Source organism: Egretta garzetta, unplaced genomic scaffold (assembly GCF_000687185.1).
Source record: "Egretta garzetta isolate BGI_Z169 unplaced genomic scaffold, ASM68718v1 scaffold245, whole genome shotgun sequence".
Classification (NCBI taxonomy): domain Eukaryota; kingdom Metazoa; phylum Chordata; class Aves; order Pelecaniformes; family Ardeidae; genus Egretta; species Egretta garzetta.
The window spans coordinates 1,535,943-1,541,920 of record NW_009259721.1 but is presented as its reverse complement, the minus strand read 5'-3'; the positions used below and the strand labels follow the sequence as shown (position 1 = coordinate 1,541,920).

General features: G+C 56.0%; 1 protein-coding gene across 1 annotated transcript in view; it reads right to left on the bottom strand.

The window, feature by feature from the left end:
• Window positions 1–5,978, bottom strand: part of LAMB3 (laminin subunit beta 3) — a 52,315-nt gene that overhangs the window by 35,436 nt on the left and 10,901 nt on the right. Inside the window, exons 2-3 of the mRNA XM_035894872.1 lie at window positions 1,483–1,566; window positions 1,173–1,375 (exon numbers count right to left, since the gene is read on the bottom strand). The gene's annotated coding sequence lies outside the window, so the exon portion shown is untranslated. The remainder of the gene's footprint in view (window positions 1–1,172; window positions 1,376–1,482; window positions 1,567–5,978) is intronic.

The window sequence follows — 5,978 nt, the reverse complement described above, 5'->3', positions numbered from 1 at the left end:
TGGCCCCCTCCCCGCCCGGCTTTTAAGATGCTGCTGCCTCACCTGGGAGAGAAGGTGCCTGTGGGTGCAGTAACGATAAAGGGAGTGATTCAGGGATCTGCAGACACACACACCCAGTTACCGTCTAACTCACGGCAGCTCCCAGACAGGGCGCAGGGCTGCAGACATAAATCACTTTGGAGGAAGATGACAGCAGCGTGACCCGGCTGCTCCGCAGGTAACCGGCCAGTGAAAGCCCATCTGCAGGCAACCCCACCCGGGGCTCGCGTGGCCATCACGGGGACATCGCCAGCTCAGCTTGAAACCAGGCTCAGCACCCAGCAAGGTACCCAAATGCTTACCCACCCTCCCAGACAGGCTTTGCATACCGCGCTCAGCATCGCAGCGACACGGCAGCACCGCTACCAGCACCTAAACTGGATCATTTGAAGCCTCATTAGGGATGGCCACACGAGTTATAGTCACACCGTGTAGCCACGTATCAGACTTCAGCCCGCAGGCGACCTCGAGCACAGCGACCGGGCTTTACAGGCAGACTTGGTGATGCAGCCCCTCCACTGTCTGCGGGACTGGAATTCCTCAAGACACAAAATGACACACGGTGATCTCAAGGATTACCTACAGAACGCAATCCTGCGGACTCCCCCGCTGCAAAAACAAGTCTGAGAGTCATCAAACTTTTTAAGAAACATAATTCTTGTCTGTGTACCTAGAAAAGTGCTGAGATTTCCAGGAGGGTTCTATCACACTGGGGTGGTTTCTAACATGGGAGCGTATGGAAGAGCCAGACCCGCAGAGCATGCCCAGCTGATGAGGAGCCCTTCTCCCTGCTTCAACCTAATTCGGAGCTCTCCCGCACTTTACATTGGCATTAATGGAAACTGGTGTATTAATTGGTGTTAATTGGTCACTGCTGCTTTACATTGATATTAATGGAAACAGCATCATGAATGTTTGGTTTTGGTTTTTTTTTTACTGTGCCAGCAAAGTAACAAATTTGTTAACAAATCTGTTCAAACCGAGGATTGTTGGGCGAATGAGGCTGGGAGCACAGCTCAGCACCGCACACATGGCCACAGCCACCCCCACCCCCCCGCACACAGGGCTCCCAGGCACCGCTCACGTGCTGCGTTTCAGCTACAACACAGTTTTTCATCCTCGGAAAAACTTACATCAAGCCTTTTCCATTTACTTTACTGAAACGACCCCCAAATCACATCCTCTGCCCTGCTGGGGGGGGCTCAGCAGACCATGTCAGACGACCCCGGGTCTTTGCTCCTGTTGCGCTGCTGCGTGTGCTGTCACCTCCCAGGCCTCGCGCCGAGCGCGCCTGCAAGCCAAGGAGCGGGAGCTCAGCGAAGGGGGATGCACACAGCTGGAAAAAAAAAAAATTATTGTCCCTTAGGCTACAGTATGTGAAACATTGGCCCAGCTTCCGCCTCCGCCGAGGTGTGCCCGCAGCCTGGGTGTGCCTGCCCTTACCCTGCTGCGCTCAGCAATGCGGTAACGCCACATTCCTCTTTCTCCTCCTCCTCCTGCAGCGAGGACGCCTCCTCCCCATCTCGGCTGGCAGCAAAAAGGAAGCAGGAAGAAACACTGGAACGTTTGACGGAGAAGATGAGAGATGAGCCGTGCCACGAGCTGCCGGCGCCATTCCTGCACGCCGGCGGCGAGCGGTGCATCCATCACCAGTGCAACCTCGGGCAGCAAAGCACCCACCACCGACCCCAGGCTCCGTGAGAAATCCCATCAAACTCTCTAGCTTCCTCCTCTGGTGCAATGGCTATGCTGGAGAAGGCAAAGGAGAGGAAGGTCTGAGCAGTTTGGGTTTCTGCAAGGCTGCTGGTGATGCTGGACGTGGCACTCTTGCAAGCCTTGGCTAAACATCCACTGCTGGGTGCCTGCTCTGCCTGGTTTAAAGCCATACCCTAAAGCACTGGTAGTCAAACCAGGAGGCTGAAGACGCTCTTGGAAAGACTGTAAATGCCACCTACGGATCCTGCCAGAGCCAGCAGAGCGGAGCATTGACACCTCTGAAACGGTGATGCTCCACCCCAAGTTACTTTAAAGCATGGGGCACTGCAATTCTGCCCCGCAAACAAGGGTAGGAGTGGAAAATGCTACCGCAACCACAAGCTGAGAATGAGTTATCTAAAATGCCTTCATCCATCCTTTCCTCCTCCATCCCACCCCCGTGACTTGCCAAAGCCAGGTAACCCATCTCCTGGAATTTCAGGCTCTGTGAGCTCCAACAAGAACAAAAGCAAGGAATGGTCTCGTTTACAAATCATCTACTGCAAATGAAAAGAAATGCATGAAAAAGAAAGCAGCTGTGATCAGCTGGGTGCTCAGGGTGGCTCGGCACAGGGATCCCAGGCACAGCCCTGGGGCCCTGCTGGGGCTGGGGAGATTGGGGCTGGAAGGCGGCTCCAGGCTGCACTCTGCCCGCTTTACCCCGTGCGGGTGACAGCGTGGTCCCGAGCGCCAGGCAGTGAAGATGCATTACAGACCGAGACGCATCGAGACAGCAGGGCCAGCTAAATACAGGAGACATAATGCACTACAAAAAATAAAATATAAATTTGTGAGCAATCCTCTGTGATCAGTGGCGGGGGCAAGAAAGATGCCCTCAGGGCTTCTAGTGCCTTTTCGGTTTAGCCTAGAGCTGCGCTGATCTGTGCCAAGCTGTGTCAGAGCCCACAAGCCTCCGAGGGCTGGGTTAGGACGTTCCCTGGAAAACAAATAAAACCAGCTCCTGCAGGAGCCTGTGCTCTGAGTCATGGGACGTGCCCTGCCCTAACCTGGCGTTAGGGGACATGGCTCTGCTGGAAGCACCTTCTGCAGGAGGAGATGCAGCTCGACCAGCTCCCGAGGAGCTCCCGCTCCCCACCCCGCCGACACGGAGCCGCTGCCTCCGCAGCTGAGACGTTGGCGTGGGCAGGATGATCTGAGCTCCTGCTCTGCGGTGCACATGTGTGCTCTGCTAAGCAGCTTCTCTATCCCGTCCCGGAGGTGCTCGTCAGAGGCAGAAGAGCCCCACATCACACGATCCTGTACCGGTGGCAATGGGCTGGCATGGGAAGGTCTCGGTGCCAGCGGTGGGCTGAGAGGGACACGCTTAAGAGGACCCTTCCCCTTCCACACTGGCAGCAGCCCAGAAAGATGCTGCTGGGCTGGTTTTAAGTTTCAGGTGGAAAGAGATCACAGCACTGAGAACAGAAAGGCATCACAGCCAGCTGCTGACAAGCTAATCTCCCCCTAAAAACGAGGAAGGGTGCAGAACAGCCCTGCCAGGCGGGGGCACATGTGCCACTCAGTGTCACAAGCTCAGTCTGCAAGGGCTAATACCTGCCGAGCCTCTGCTTTTATAATTAGGGCCCTGAGCCGGACGGGCAGCCAGACCCCCGCTCCACGTGCGGCCAGATTCCCCGCACGCTTTCCAGGCTCCGACGCCGGTGACGGAGCAGGACGAGCCGCGGCGGCGGGAGGCACCGTGGGTTCATCACCCTCGGGCAGCTCCCCGGGTGCTGCACCCAGAGCGAACTTGGTAACGAACGCGCTCAGGCAGTGGCAGCCGACGCCGAAAAGGATGTGACTCCTGCATGAGTAGCTCTGTTTTACTTCCTCTGATCTGCCACTTGGTTTCTGTTTGGATTAAAGGCGCACAAGTTCTTTACGAGCCTTCCCAAGGACGCCGTCCGAGTTCAGTAGCTCTCAAGTCAGCTGGGGAAGCGCGACACCAGTTAATCAGCACTGACCGGTCCGGAACGATCACGTCCGATGAGTTTTTAACTTCTCTCTCTGGAGTTCAGAGGAACACAAAGGTGGCTGGAAATCAGGGGCAGTGCACCACATGTGAGAACACTTAATCTCTTGAAACCTAAAACCTCCATTAAGGAAAAAGGCTGCTAATTGAGTATAATTTTATAGCTTGAGCATATCAAAATCAAACAACGCTTAATGCTGCTGTTGCGTTTTTCATTGAGGGTTTAATAAAAGCCTGGAACACAGCTCCTGAAAGCACATTTGCTATAGGGGCAGCTGCTGTTACAAGTGGAGAGATAAGGCAGAGGGGGGATTTGCTTAGTGATGCCGAGCAGGATCTCGGCACAGGGGAGGGCAGGCTCTGGAGTCCGGCCCCCGCCTTCCCGGCGCTGGGATGAAGGCCCAGCCGCTCTCCATCCTTCGGCCGGGCCCAGCCTGCGTGCGCCTCGTCAGCCACATGCCAACATTCGTGGCAAAACCCTGGAAGGAGGTATGAGACCTGGAGCTGCCTGGGGCGAGGGAAACTTGGGAAGGTGCTTTCAGGGGCAAAAATATCTGTTTAATTAAAAACAGACCAGCAAACCACCTCCTCATCCCAGCACACGCAGAGGGATTAAAACGCCGCCTTTGCTCGTTATCATGTTTTCCTTAAAAGCCTTTCAGAAATTTCTAATGACATTCCAATTCTTGCCATGAAAACCCTACACCTGCTCTGAAAGCAAACAAAACTTTGAACTGAAAACCAGCTGACCTAGTTTAGGTTTAAATTCAAGTTACCCTGGGAGCTGGCTCCGGAGGGCAGTGCCCCTCTGACTCGGCAGGTCCGGGATGCGGCCGGTCCTCCCCGGCACGGCAGCGTGGCACCCACTACGTTCTGGCTGCAACCGGCCAAATGCCAGAGGGAGCGGATCCGCGCACAGCCATCGCCCCAAATGCCGGCACAGGTAACGGCAGGACGAGCTCTCCTTCAGGAGCCACGCACGAGCTGTGGGTTAAAGCTAAAGCACAGGCTGACCGTATCTGCCCCTAAAGTCAGGTTTTTCCTTTTCCCTCCCCAGCTCCTTTCTGCATCCAGCCAAGTTTCACACGTCCAGACACACGCAGGGCCGCACAAGACCCCGCGCGGAGCCGGACGGTCGGGGGCTGCCCACCTCCCCGGGCACACGCCGGTACGGGCACCAAAGCCGGCAGGGTCAGTGGGCTGGGACGCCTGCCTGCTTTCCATGGGGAGGTTTGATAAAATTATCCTTTCAGTGGAACATTCTTATTTTTGTCACGTCCCCATTTTCTAAAGGAGAAAATATTCCATTCGGAAAGTGTCCGGCTGCCGGCTGAAGGATTTTGGCTTTTCCAGGCTGCGGTGACAGAGCAGGGAGGGGGTCTCTGCAGCCCTGCCTGCACCCACAGCCATCAACAGCAGAATGTTTGGACTAACGAGGTGGTCAGGAGCCCCCTTTAAGCCACGAATCCTCCCTGACACCACGAGTGAGGACTGAGATGGAGATCATGCTATTTTCTGCTCCTGGCTGCCAGCTTGTTCCTCCCCCCACCTGCTGGAACTGAAACAAGGGACTCGCTGTGCTCGGGTTTTGATCCTGCCGGGGTAAAATGCAAGCGCGTTGCCCCATCTTTGCTCCCCTCCCCAGGCGGCACCGCGGGCTGGAGCGGGTGAGCACAGCCCCACGTCCCAGACTGCTCCTCGGCTTCTCCTGCTTTTTCCAGGCACGGCCACTGCCCAACCGCTGCCCTAGGCACACGGCGGAGCTCGCGCTCGGCACGGGCAACGTCCAGCAGCGCCCGACCCTCGTCTGTGCACGGGCGCGTGGAAGATGAGGCAACGCATCCTTCCACCTCAGCAGTGCTCCTGCCGAGACGATGCTGTGCCACACTTTGGGAAATGTCACCAACGGGCAGAGGCCACCTCGGCATTTTGTCTGAAGTTCCCCTCCCCCCCCCATGACTCTGCAAAACCCAGAGCCAAAACCCTGGGCTGGTGGGAAGGGACCTCCAGCGGCCATCAAGACCAAGGTGGGGCTGGCCTCCCAGTTAGGTCAGGATGGGCCCCAGACTCAATTCTTGCACAAAAGCACTGGGTTCGTTACAAATTAATGTCTTCCTCCAAGATAAATAATATTACATGAAAAAAAAATTTGGATTCAGAATTTGGGTTCAGAGAAAAGAACTTGGCCCAGGCCTATGGCTCGAAGAGCACC